The following is a 13,920-nucleotide window of genomic DNA, read 5'->3' as shown; positions in this document are numbered from 1 at the left end:
GTTAAATTCTGCACATCTCAAGCCTGAAGGAGGCTCTAAACAAATGTAAAGTTTGAGGCCCCTATCTCTCATAGTTTCCGAGATAATCGACTTTAAAGATTTTCAAACACTTTTATGCATTTCTCGTCCACTTTTCCTTATTTCCGAGTTAAATTCTGCACATCTCAAGCCTGAAGGAGGCTCTAAACAAATGTAAAGTTTGAGGCCCCTATCTCTCACACTTTCCGAGATAATCGACTTTAAAGATTTTCAAACACTTTTGTGCATTTCTCGTCCAATTTTCCTTATTTCCGAGTGAAATTCTGCACATCTCAAGCCTGAAGGAGGCTCTAAACAAATGCAAAGTTTGAGGCCCCTATCTCTCATAGTTTCCGAGATAATCGACTTTAAAAATTTTCAAACACTTTTGTGCATTTCTCGTCCATTTTTCCTTATTTCCGAGTTAAATTCTGCACATCTCAAGCCTGAAGGAGGCTCTAAACAAATGTAAAGTTTGAGGCCCCTATCTCTCATAGTTTCCGAGATAATCGACTTTAAAGATTTTCAAACACTTTTATGCATTTCTCGTCCACTTTTCCTTATTTCCGAGTTAAATTCTGCACATCTCAAGCGTGAAGGAGGCTCTAAACAAATGTAAAGTTTGAGGCCCCTATCTCTCATAGTTTCCGAGATAATCGACTTTAAAGATTTTCAAACACTTTTGTGCATTTCTCGTCCAATTTTCCTTATTTCCGAGTTAAATTCTGCACATCTCAAGCCTGAAGGAGGCTCTAAACAAATGTAAAGTTTGAGGCCCCTATCTCTCATAGTTTCCGAGATAATCGACTTTAAAGATTTTCAAACACTTTTGTGCATTTCTCGTCCAATTTTCCTTATTTCCGAGTGAAATTTTGCACATCTCAAGCCTGAAGGAGGCTCTAAACAAATGCAAAGTTTGAGGCCCCTATCTCTCATAGTTTCCGAGATAATCGACTTTAAAAATTTTCAAACACTTTTATGCATTTCTCGTCCAATTTTCCTTATTTCCGAGTGAAATTCTGCACATCTCAAGCCTGAAGGAGGCTCTAAACAAATGCAAAGTTTGAGGCCCCTATCTCTCATAGTTTCCGAGATAATCGACTTTAAAGATTTTCAAACACTTTTATGCATTTCTCGTCCAATTTTCCTTATTTCCGAGTGAAATTTTGCACATCTCAAGCCTGAAGGAGGCTCTAAACAAATGTAAAGTTTGAGGCCCCTATCTCTCATAGTTTCCGAGATAATCGACTTTAAAGATTTTCAAACACTTTTATGCATTTCTCGTCCAATTTTCCTTATTTCCGAGTGAAATTCTGCACATCTCAAGCCTGAAGGAGGCTCTAAACAAATGTAAAGTTTGAGGCCCCTATCTCTCATAGTTTCCGAGATAATCGACTTTAAAGATTTTCAAACACTTTTATGCATTTCTCGTCCAATTTTCCTTATTTCCGAGTTAAATTCTGCACATCTCAAGCCTGAAGGAGGCTCTAAACAAATGTAAAGTTTGAGGCCCCTATCTCTCATAGTTTCCGAGATAATCGACTTTAAAGATTTTCAAACACTTTTATGCATTTCTCGTCCAATTTTCCTTATTTCCGAGTTAAATTCTGCACATCTCAAGCCTGAAGGAGGCTCTAAACAAATGTAAAGTTTGAGGCCCCTATCTCTCATAGTTTCCGAGATAATCGACTTTAAAGATTTTCAAACACTTTTGTGCATTTCTCGTCCAATTTGCCTTATTTCCGAGTTAAATTCTGCACATGTCAAGCCTGAAGGAGGCTCTAAACAAATGTAAAGTTTGAGGCCCCTATCTCTCACACTTTCCGAGATAATCGACTTTAAAGATTTTCAAACACTTTTGTGCATTTCTCGTCCAATTTTCCTTATTTCCGAGTGAAATTTTGCACATCTCAAGCCTGAAGGAGGCTCTAAACAAATGCAAAGTTTGAGGCCCCTATCTCTCATACTTTCCGAGATAATCGACTTTAAAGATTTTCAAACACTTTTATGCATTTCTCGTCCAATTTTCCTTATTTCCGAGTGAAATTCTGCACATCTCAAGCCTGAAGGAGGCTCTAAACAAATGCAAAGTTTGAGGCCCCTATCTCTCATAGTTTCCGAGATAATCGACTTTAAAGATTTTCAAACACTTTTGTGCATTTCTCGTCCAATTTTCCTTATTTCCGAGTTAAATTCTGCACATCTCAAGCCTGAAGGAGGCTCTAAACAAATGTAAAGTTTGAGGCCCCTATCTCTCATAGTTTCCGAGATAATCGACTTTAAAGATTTTCAAACACTTTTATGCATTTCTCGTCCAATTTTCCTTATTTCCGAGTTAAATTCTGCACATCTCAAGCGTGAAGGAGGCTCTAAACAAATGTAAAGTTTGAGGCCCCTATCTCTCATACTTTCCGAGATAATCGACTTTAAAGATTTTCAAACACTTTTTTGCATTTCTCGTCCAATTTTTCTTATTTCCGAGTTAAATTCTGCACATCTCAAGCCTGAAGGAGGCTCTAAACAAATGTAAAGTTTGAGGCCCCTATCTCGTAGTTTCCGAGATAATCGACTTTAAAGATTTTCAAACACTTTTATGCATTTCTCGTCCAATTTTCCTTATTTCCGAGTTAAATTCTGCACATCTCAAGCCTGAAGGAGGCTCTAAACAAATGTAAAGTTTGAGGCCCCTATCTCTCATACTTTCCGAGATAATCGACTTTAAAGATTTTCAAACACTTTTGTGCATTTCTCGTCGAATTTTCCTTATTTCCGAGTGAAATTTTGCGCATCTCAAGCCTGAAGGAGGCTCTAAACAAATGCAAAGTTTGAGGCCCCTATCTCTCATACTTTCCGAGATAATCGACTTTAAAGATTTTCAAACACTTTTATGCATTTCTCGTCCAATTTTCCTTATTTCCGAGTTAAATTCTGCACATCTCAAGCCTGAAGGAGGCTCTAAACAAATGTAAAGTTTGAGGCCCCTATCTCTCATACTTTCCGAGATAATCGACTTAAAAGATTTTCAAACACTTTTGTGCATTTCTCGTCCAATTTTCCTTATTTCTGAGTTAAATTCTGCACATCTCAAGCCTGAAGGAGGCTCTAAACAAATGTAAAGTTTGAGGCCCCTATCTCTCATAGTTTCCGAGATAATCGACTTTAAAGATTTTCAAACACTTTTGTGCATTTCTCGTCCAATTTTCCTTATTTACGAGTGAAATTTTGCACATCTCAAGCCTGAAGGAGGCTCTAAACAAATGCAAAGTTTGAGGCCCCTATCTCTCATAGTTTCCGAGATAATCGACTTTAAAGATTTTCAAACACTTTTTGCATTTCTCGTCCAATTTTCCTTATTTCCGAGTGAAATTCTGCACATCTCAAGCCTGAAGGAGGCTCTAAACAAATGTAAAGTTTGAGGCCCCTATCTCTCATAGTTTCCGAGATAATCGACTTTAAAGATTTTCAAACACTTTTATGCATTTCTCGTCCAATTTTCCTTATTTCCGAGTTAAATTCTGCACATCTCAATCCTGAAGGAGGCTCTAAACAAATGTAAAGCTTGAGGCCCCTATCTCTCATACTTTCCGAGATAATCGACCTTTAAAGATTTTCAAACACTTTTTTGCATTTCTCGTCCAATTTTCCTTATTTCCGAGTTAAATTCTGCACATCTCAAGCCTGAAGGAGGCTCTAAACAAATGTAAAGTTTGAGGCCCCTATCTCTCATAGTTTCCGAGATAATCGACTTTAAAGATTTTCAAACACTTTTGTGCATTTCTCGTCCAATTTTCCTTATTTCAAAGTGAAATTTTGCACATCTCAAGCCTGAAGGAGGCTCTAAACAAATGTAAAGTTTGAGGCCCCTATCTCTCATAGTTTCCGAGATAATCGACTTTAAAGATTTTCAAACACTTTTGTGCATTTCTCGTCCAATTTTCCTTATTTCCGAGTGAAATTTTGCACATCTCAAGCCTGAAGGAGGCTCTAAACAAATGCAAAGTTTGAGGCCCCTATCTCTCATAGTTTCCGAGATAATCGACTTTAAAGATTTTCAAACACTTTTATGCATTTCTCGTCCAATTTTCCTTATTTCCGAGTGAAATTCTGCACATCTCAAGCCTGAAGGAGGCTCTAAACAAATGTAAAGTTTGAGGCCCCTATCTCTCATACTTTCCGAGATAATCGACTTTAAAGATTTTCAAACACTTTTATGCATTTCTCGTCCAATTTTCCTTATTTCCGAGTTAAATTCTGCACATCTCAGCCTGAAGGAGGCTCTAAACAAATGCAAAGTTTGAGGCCCCTATCTCTCATAGTTTCCGAGATAATCGACTTTAAAGATTTTCAAACACTTTTGTGCATTTCTCGTCCAATTTTCCTTATTTCCGAGTTAAATTCTGCACATCTCAAGCCTGAAGGAGGCTCTAAACAAATGTAAAGTTTGAGGCCCCTATCTCTCATAGTTTCCGAGATAATCGACTTTAAAGATTTTCAAACACTTTTGTGCATTTCTCGTCCAATTTTCCTTATTTCCGAGTGAAATTCTGCACATCTCAAGCCTGAAGGAGGCTCTAAACAAATGTAAAGTTTGAGGCCCCTATCTCTCATAGTTTCCGAGATAATCGACTTTAAAGATTTTCAAACACTTTTATGCATTTCTCGTCCAATTTTCCTTATTTCCGAGTTAAATTCTGCACATCTCAAGCCTGAAGGAGGCTCTAAACAAATGTAAAGTTTGAGGCCCCTATCTCTCATACTTTCAAAGATAATCGACTTTAAAGATTTTCAAACACTTTTGTGCATTTCTCGTCCAATTTTCCTTATTTCCGAGTGAAATTTTGCACATCTCAAGCCTGAAGGAGGCTCTAAGCAAATGCAAAGTTTGAGGCCCCTATCTCTCATAGTTTCCGAGATAATCGACTTTAAAGATTTTCAAACACTTTTATGCATTTCTCGTCCAATTTTCCTTATTTCCGAGTTAAATTCTGCACATCTCAAGCCTGAAGGAGGCTCTAAACAAATGTAAAGTTTGAGGCCCCTATCTCTCATAGTTTCCGAGATAATCGACTTTAAAGATTTTCAAACACTTTTGTGCATTTCTCGTCCAATTTTCCTTATTTCCGAGTGAAATTTTGCACATCTCAAGCCTGAAGGAGGCTCTAAACAGATGCAAAGTTTGAGGCCCCTATCTCTCATAGTTTCCGAGATAATCGACTTTAAAGATTTTCAAACACTTTTGTGCATTTCTCGTCCAATTTTCCTTATTTCCGAGTTAAATTCTGCACATCTCAAGCCTGAAGGAGGCTCTAAACAAATGTAAAGTTTGAGGCCCCTATCTCTCATAGTTTCCGAGATAATCGACTTTAAAGATTTTCAAACACTTTTATGCATTTCTCGTCCAATTTTCCTTATTTCCGAGTTAAATTCTGCACATCTCAAGCCTGAAGGAGGCTCTAAACAAATGTAAAGTTTGAGGCCCCTATCTCTCATAGTTTCCGAGATAATCGACTTTAAAGATTTTCAAACACTTTTGTGCATTTCTCGTCCAATTTTCCTTATTTCCGAGTTAAATTCTGCACATCTCAAGCCTGAAGGAGGCTCTAAACAAATGTAAAGTTTGAGGCCCCTATCTCTCATAGTTTCCGAGATAATCGACTTTAAAGATTTTCAAACACTTTTATGCATTTCTCGTCCAATTTTCCTTATTTCCGAGTTAAATTCTGCTCATCTCAAGCCTGAAGGAGGCTCTAAACAAATGCAAAGTTTGAGGCCCCTATCTCTCATAGTTTCCGAGATAATCGACTTTAATGATTTTCAAACACTTTTGTGCATTTCTCGTCCAATTTTCCTTATTTCCGAGTTAAATTCTGCACATCTCAAGCCTGAAGGAGGCTCTAAACAAATGTAAAGTTTGAGGCCCCTATCTCTCATACTTTCCGAGATAATCGACTTTAAAGATTTTCAAACACTTTTATGCATTTCTCGTCCAATTTTCCTTATTTCCTAGTGAAATTTTGCACATCTCAAGCCTGAAGGAGGCTCTAAACAAATGTAAAGTTTGAGGCCCCTATCTCTCATAGTTTCCGAGATAATCGACTTTAAAGATTTTCAAACACTTTTGTGCATTTCTCGTCCAATTTTCCTTATTTCCAAGTGAAATTTTGCACATCTCAAGCCTGAAGGAGGCTCTAAACAAATGTAAAGTTTGAGGCCCCTATCTCTCATAGTTTCCGAGATAATCGACTTTAAAGATTTTCAAACACTTTTATGCATTTCTCGTCCAATTTTCCTTATTTCCGAGTTAAATTCTGCACATCTCAAGCCTGAAGGAGGCTCTAAACAAATGTAAAGTTTGAGGCCCCTATCTCTCATACTTTCCGAGATAATCGACTTTAAAGATTTTCAAACACTTTTGTGCATTTCTCGTCCAATTTTCCTTATTTCCGAGTGAAATTTTGCACATCTCAAGCCTGAAGGAGGCTCTAAACAAATGCAAAGTTTGAGGCCCCTATCTCTGATAGTTTCCGAGATAATCGACTTTAAAGATTTTCAAACACTTTTGTGCATTTCTCGTCCAATTTTCCTTATTTCCGAGTGAAATTTTGCACATCTCAAGCCTGAAGGAGGCTCTAAACAAATGCAAAGTTTGAGGCCCCTATCTCTCATAGTTTCCGAGATAATCGACTTTAAAGATTTTCAAACACTATTGTGCATTTCTCGTCCAATTTTCCTTATTTGCGAGTGAAATTCTGCACATCTCAAGCCTGAAGGAGGCTCTAAACAAATGTAAAGTTTGAGGCCCCTATCTCTCATAGTTTCCGAGATAATCGACTTTAAAGATTTTCAAACACTTTTATGCATTTCTCGTCCAATTTTCCTTATTTCCGAGTGAAATTCTGCACATCTCAAGCCTGAAGGAGGCTCTAAACAAATGTAAAGTTTGAGGCCCCTATCTCTCATAGTTTCCGAGATAATCGACTTTAAAGATTTTCAAACACTTTTATGCATTTCTCGTCCAATTTTCCTTATTTCCGAGTTAAATTCTGCACATCTCAAGCCTGAAGGAGGCTCTAAACAAATGTAAAGTTTGAGGCCCCTATCTCTCATACTTTCAAAGATAATCGACTTTAAAGAGTTTCAAACACTTTTGTGCATTTCTCGTCCAATTTTCCTTATTTCCGAGTGAAATTTTGCACATCTCAAGCCTGAAGGAGGCTCTAAGCAAATGTAAAGTTTGAGGCCCCTATCTCTCATAGTTTCCGAGATAATCGACTTTAAAGATTTTCAAACACTTTTATGCATTTCTCGTCCAATTTTCCTTATTTCCGAGTTAAATTCTGCACATCTCAATCCTGAAGGAGGCTGTAAACAAATGTAAAGTTTGAGGCCCCTATCTCTCATACTTTCCGAGATAATCGACTTTAAAGATTTTCAAACACTTTTTTGCATTTCTCGTCCAATTTTCCTTATTTCCGAGTTAAATTCTGCACATCTCAAGCCTGAAGGAGGCTCTAAACAAATGTAAAGTTTGAGGCCCCTATCTCTCATAGTTTCCGAGATAATCGACTTTAAAGATTTTCAAACACTTTTGTGCATTTCTCGTCCAATTTTCCTTATTTCCGAGTGAAATTTTGCACATCTCAAGCCTGAAGGAGGCTCTAAACAAATGTAAAGTTTGAGGCCCCTATCTCTCATAGTTTCCGAGATAATCGACTTTAAAGATTTTCAAACACTTTTGTGCATTTCTCGTCCAATTTTCCTTATTTCCGAGTTAAATTCTGCACATCTCAAGCCTGAAGGAGGCTCTAAACAAATGTAAAGTTTGAGGCCCCTATCTCTCATACTTTCCGAGATAATCGACTTTAAAGATTTTCAAACACTTTTATGCATTTCTCGTCCAATTTTCCTTATTTCCGAGTTAAATTCTGCACATCTCAAGCCTGAAGGAGGCTCTAAACAAATGTAAAGTTTGAGGCCCCTATCTCTCATAGTTTCCGAGATAATCGACTTTAAAGATTTTCAAACACTTTTGTGCATTTCTCGTCCAATTTTCCTTATTTCCGAGTTAAATTCTGCACATCTCAAGCCTGAAGGAGGCTCTAAACAAATGTAAAGTTTGAGGCCCCTATCTCTCATAGTTTCCGAGATAATCGACTTTAAAGATTTTCAAACACTTTTGTGCATTTCTCGTCCAATTTTCCTTATTTCCGAGTGAAATTTTGCACATCTCAAGCCTGAAGGAGGCTCTAAACAAATGTAAAGTTTGAGGCCCCTATCTCTCATAGTTTCCGAGATAATCGACTTTAATGATTTTCAAACACTTTTGTGCATTTCTCGTCCAATTTTCCTTATTTCCGAGTTAAATTCTGCACATCTCAAGCCTGAAGGAGGCTCTAAACAAATGTAAAGTTTGAGGCCCCTATCTCTCATAGTTTCCGAGATAATCGACTTTAAAGATTTTCAAACACTTTTGTGCATTTCTCGTCCAATTTTCCTTATTTCCGAGTGAAATTTTGCACATCTCAAGCCTGAAGGAGGCTCTAAACAAATGTAAAGTTTGAGGCCCCTATCTCTCATAGTTTCCGAGATAATCGACTTTAATGATTTTCAAACACTTTTGTGCATTTCTCGTCCAATTTTCCTTATTTCCGAGTTAAATTCTGCACATCTCAAGCCTGAAGGAGGCTCTAAACAAATGTAAAGTTTGAGGCCCCTATCTCTCATACTTTCCGAGATAATCGACTTTAAAGATTTTCAAACACTTTTATGCATTTACAAGAAATAACAAAAAGGTATTTTAAATATAAATATAGTAATAAATAAATAAATAAATAAGTTATACGATAAACAGAATATCAAAGGAAACAAATATGAGGTGTGGATTAAATCAGAAGCTCACAAAATACATTCGCGAAACAGCACCCACCCACGTAAAGTGCACGAAAAGCACAATAGCTAATAATAAGTAACATACAGAGGACTAAGCTTAGATTAAGATACGGGAAAGTGAGACGAAGCCCAAAGGCGAAAAACCTCCAAAGACCCCTCAGCAAACATGACACCCACCCAAATCCACCCCCCAGACACCCCATCAGTAGTACCCCGGAGCCAAGTCACCCCCGAAAAGGGAATCACATGCCCAAACTTCACAATTAGGGGAAAGAACCCAGTGAAGCCGGGGAAGAAACCACCTCAGCTTAGGAACATGACCATGCTCATCGCACTGGGACATAACAAAACTGTCCAAGGTAACAGACCCCGTACATAAGGCACACCAAGAAATGTCCAGGACGATAGGCGAGAGAGTGTCAGCAAGCAGAGAATATCAAGGGGTACCCCAAGGTGAATGAGCCAACCTTCCCGTAGTTTACACATAGACGGATGTGAGCATCTGCTCAATCAATCCAAGATCAGCCGAGAAAAGCCAGGCTTTAACCCTCCCACCAACAAATGGACAGATCAATTTTGTGGCATTATTAATTACTAGAGGTAGAAGGTAGTTTAGAGACCTCTTGAACAATTGCGATTTGGGGAATGGAACGAATAACCTGTCCCGAGTTTCCGAGATAATCGACTTTAATGATTTTCAAACACTTTTGTGCATTTCTCGTCCAATTTTCCTTATTTCCGAGTTAAATTCTGCACATCTCAAGCCTGAAGGAGGCTCTAAACAAATGTAAAGTTTGAGGCCCCTATCTCTCATAGTTTCCGAGATAATCGACTTTAAAGATTTTCAAACACTTTTGTGCATTTCTCGTCCAATTTTCCTTATTTCCGAGTGAAATTTTGCACATCTCAAGCCTGAAGGAGGCTCTAAACAAATGTAAAGTTTGAGGCCCCTATCTCTCATAGTTTCCGAGATAATCGACTTTAAAGATTTTCAAACACTTTTATGCATTTCTCGTCCAATTTTCCTTATTTCCGAGTTAAATTCTGCACATCTCAAGCCTGAAGGAGGCTCTAAACAAATGCAAAGTTTGAGGCCCCTATCTCTCATAGTTTCCGAGATAATCGACTTTAAAGATTTTCAAACACTTTTATGCATTTCTCGTCCAATTTTCCTTATTTCCGAGTTAAATTCTGCACATCTCAAGCCTGAAGGAGGCTCTAAACAAATGTAAAGTTTGAGGCCCTTATCTCTCATAGTTTCCGAGATAATCGACTTTAAAGATTTTCAGACACTTTTATGCATTTCTCGTCCAATTTTCCTAATTTCCAAGTGAAATTTTGCACATCTCAAGCCTGAAGGAGGCTCTAAACAAATGCAAAGTTTGAGGCCCCTATCTCTCATAGTTTCCGAGATAATCGACTTTAAAGATTTTCAAACACTTTTGTGCATTTCTCGTCCAATTTTCCTTATTTCCGAGTTAAATTCTGCACATCTCAAGCCTGAAGGAGGCTCTAAACAAATGTAAAGTTTGAGGCCCCTATCTCTCATAGTTTCCGAGATAATCGACTTTAAAGATTTTCAAACACTTTTGTGCATTTCTCGTCCAATTTTCCTTATTTCCTAGTGAAATTTTGCACATCTCAAGCCTGAAGGAGGCTCTAAACAAATGTAAAGTTTGAGGCCCCTATCTCTAATAGTTTCCGAGATAATCGACTTTAAAGATTTTCAAACACTTTTGTGCATTTCTCGTCCAATTTTCCTTATTTCCGAGTTAAATTCTGCACATCTCAAGCCTGAAGGAGGCTCTAAACAAATGTAAAGTTTGAGGCCCCTATCTCTCATACTTTCCGAGATAATCGACTTTAAAGATTTTCAAACACTTTTGTGCATTTCTCGTCCAATTTTCCTTATTTCCGAGTGAAATTTTGCACATCTCAAGCCTGAAGGAGGCTCTAAACAAATGCAAAGTTTGAGGCCCCTATCTCTCATACTTTCCGAGATAATCGACTTTAAAGATTTTCAAACACTTTTGTGCATTTCTCGTCCAATTTTCCTTATTTCCGAGTTAAATTCTGCACATCTCAAGCCTGAAGGGGGCTCTAAACAAATGTAAAGTTTGAGGCCCCTATCTCTGATAGTTTCCGAGATAATCGACTTTAAAGATTTTCAAACACTTTTGTGCATTTCTCGTCCAATTTTCCTTATTTCCGAGTGAAATTTTGCACATCTCAAGCCTGAAGGAGGCTCTAAACAAATGCAAAGTTTGAGGCCCCTATCTCTCATAGTTTCCGATTAAATCATGAATAGTTTCTTTGAAATAAAAGCTATACAAATACCCATTTTTCATGTCAAATTTCATTTTTCATGCCGAAATTGCCAAATTATGTCTTCTACGTTCGTTTTCTAGTTTTCACTATAACACACTAAAAGGCTATTTAATTGTTTTTTTTTTATAGAAAATAAAGAAAAAATAAATTCTCTGCACATACGTATAATCGAAAAGGTTACATTTTTATAGGGCTTTTCTATGTAAAGCGTCAAGAAGTTGCCGTAAAATGTCACTTTGGACTTCTAAGAGCTAACGTTTTTTTATGATTTTTTTAAACCAAATAATACATTAAATAAATCTATTTTAAAATAAATTGTGATGTTTTTTTCTTTTATTTTGTTTCAGATTTCCATCTAATAAAATATTGGCCGAGAAGTGGAAAATTATCCTAGGTTTTAATAAAAAATATAAAACGACTGTTAACTCACGGATTTACAGCAGACACTTCGAAGTTAAAATTTGCAAATAGAACCAAGTCAGGCGATTTCTCAAACCAGGCACTCTTCCACAAGTAAAACAATTATGGGTTTTTTTCAATTAGATTATATAACGAATTGAAAAAAGTTAATGCGAAGGATTCTGTGAGAAATCACTACAGAATGCTTACACACTTTAAAAACATGTAACATGCTAAATAAAAATATCTAGTCCAGTATTCAAAACATCTTTTTCATTTGTTTCTCACTCGATTTTACCTCTTTACTTATTCTCAGTTTGACATAAAATTCCCTTAAATGCAAAAAAGATCTATTAAAGAAATGTTAATGTATTTTGTAAAAAATAAAATACGCCAGTATTTATACATTTAGAAAATTAAAATTAAAATTAAAATCTGATTAATTCATTAATAGTATTCATAACTATATTCAATAAATGTTTAAAAGTCTTTTTTTTTGGCTCTTAGAATGCTATATTTTGTTACCATTAGACAAAAATCGTACTTTATTTTCTTTTTATAATATATAAATTAAATGTTTAGTCTTATCATAAAAGAAATATCTCGAAATCTTAGTATAAAAATTAATTTTGAAAGTCTTAAAAGTATAGATCTTTTCAATTCTGGGTATTTATGTTATGCTACTGCAGCTTCACTATATATACAATACTGATTAATAAGTATTTTTCTTAATTAGATTTGAATCACGTAATTTTTTTCGAAAAAATATGAAATTTTTGGAAAATGTTCTCCCCCCAATTCGTCCACTTCTTTCAATTGTTCGCATTGTCAGTGTATATGTGTGTTATGAAGCTCAAGTGACTTTTGCAATTAGGATACTTAAACCTCTTTAATTTTAACCGAATATATCTTAAAAATTCGATAATTTTTTATAATATTGCTATACTAAAGAAATTTATGATTGCATTTCATAATAAAAAGTTACAGTATAAAAACCTCTGCTTCTGCAAGGTATTGGTAAAATTGGGCCGTATCAGGCAGAACAGTTGCCTTTTGCTACCCAGTTTTCATTAGAACTGATAAAAAACATACCTTTCCCTATTGCTGCCCCCGCAAATGTTTCATGTAGTAGTGAGGATTCTGAAGCAGGAAAGACATACTGAAAAAATATACCATTTGATCATCCTAAAGCTCCATCCGTTAGTTATCATCCTAGCCCTGGACACAACATTTGTGCAGCTTGCTGTGTTTTGTGACGCCTCTGAAAAGGCCTATGGAGCTTGTTGCTATCTTCAAACCATCGATCGAGTGACAGGTGACGTGTTTACAAGTCAACTTTTGTGCGCGAAAACTCGTGTTGCTCCCCTGAAACAAGTTTCTTTGTCAAGATTGGAGCTTTGTGGAGCTGTTCTTGCCATGAGACTTCTCCAGAGTGTTCTCTCAGCAATTACAGTGAAAATTCATTCCATCAAAGCCTTCACAGACTCCACAATTGTGCTGTGTTGGCTATCAGCAGAACCTACAAAGTGGAAAACGTTTGTCGCGAATCGTGTTTCACAAATTCAAAGTGTTTTGAGTCGGGAATCTTGGGCTCATGTGCCATCTGCGATGAACCCTGCTGATCTTGCGTCACGAGGAGTCAGCCCACCATTATTCAAAGACAACAAATTGTGGTTCAACGGCCCAGACATGAAGAAAATTCCAAACAGTGCAGATTTTCCAGTGCCAAATTTGACTCAAGACGAACTTGAGCAAAAAGTGTCGTGTGTAGTGTCAACGAAAAACGATTTCTGGGAAGTTATCGAGCGATTTTCATCCCATTCAAAATTGATCAAGTGTTTGGCCTATTGGAGGCGATATTTCGACAATCTCAAATGCCTCATTGAAAAGAAAAACATCAACAGTGGCCCACTGACCGTCAAGGAGCTCAGGGCAACAAATACCCTTGTGATTCGTGCAGTGCAAAGTGGTTATTTTTCAGACGATATCAATCGTCTCAGTGCCCGTGAGAAGCTTGCCAATAGTTCGAGAATTAGAGACATAAACCCCTATCTTGACGATCAGAAAATACTCCGAGTGGGGGGAAGGATTGCAAATGCACCAGTGTCATCAACACAAAAGCATCCTGCTCTTATTCCTGACAAACACCCTTTTACGCAACTTATTGCCGACAAAATTCACCTCGAATAAATCCGAATTTGTTAAAGAAATCGTACGCGTTTTCATTCGCATCATCTTTCCATCTCATTCCCAAGGATTCGAGGCAGCAAAGGACGAGTGAAGATT

This window comes from Phlebotomus papatasi, unplaced genomic scaffold (assembly GCF_024763615.1).
Source record: "Phlebotomus papatasi isolate M1 unplaced genomic scaffold, Ppap_2.1 HiC_scaffold_75, whole genome shotgun sequence".
Classification (NCBI taxonomy): domain Eukaryota; kingdom Metazoa; phylum Arthropoda; class Insecta; order Diptera; family Psychodidae; genus Phlebotomus; species Phlebotomus papatasi.
The sequence above is the reverse complement of the archived record's forward strand: the minus strand, read 5'-3'. Positions refer to the sequence as shown.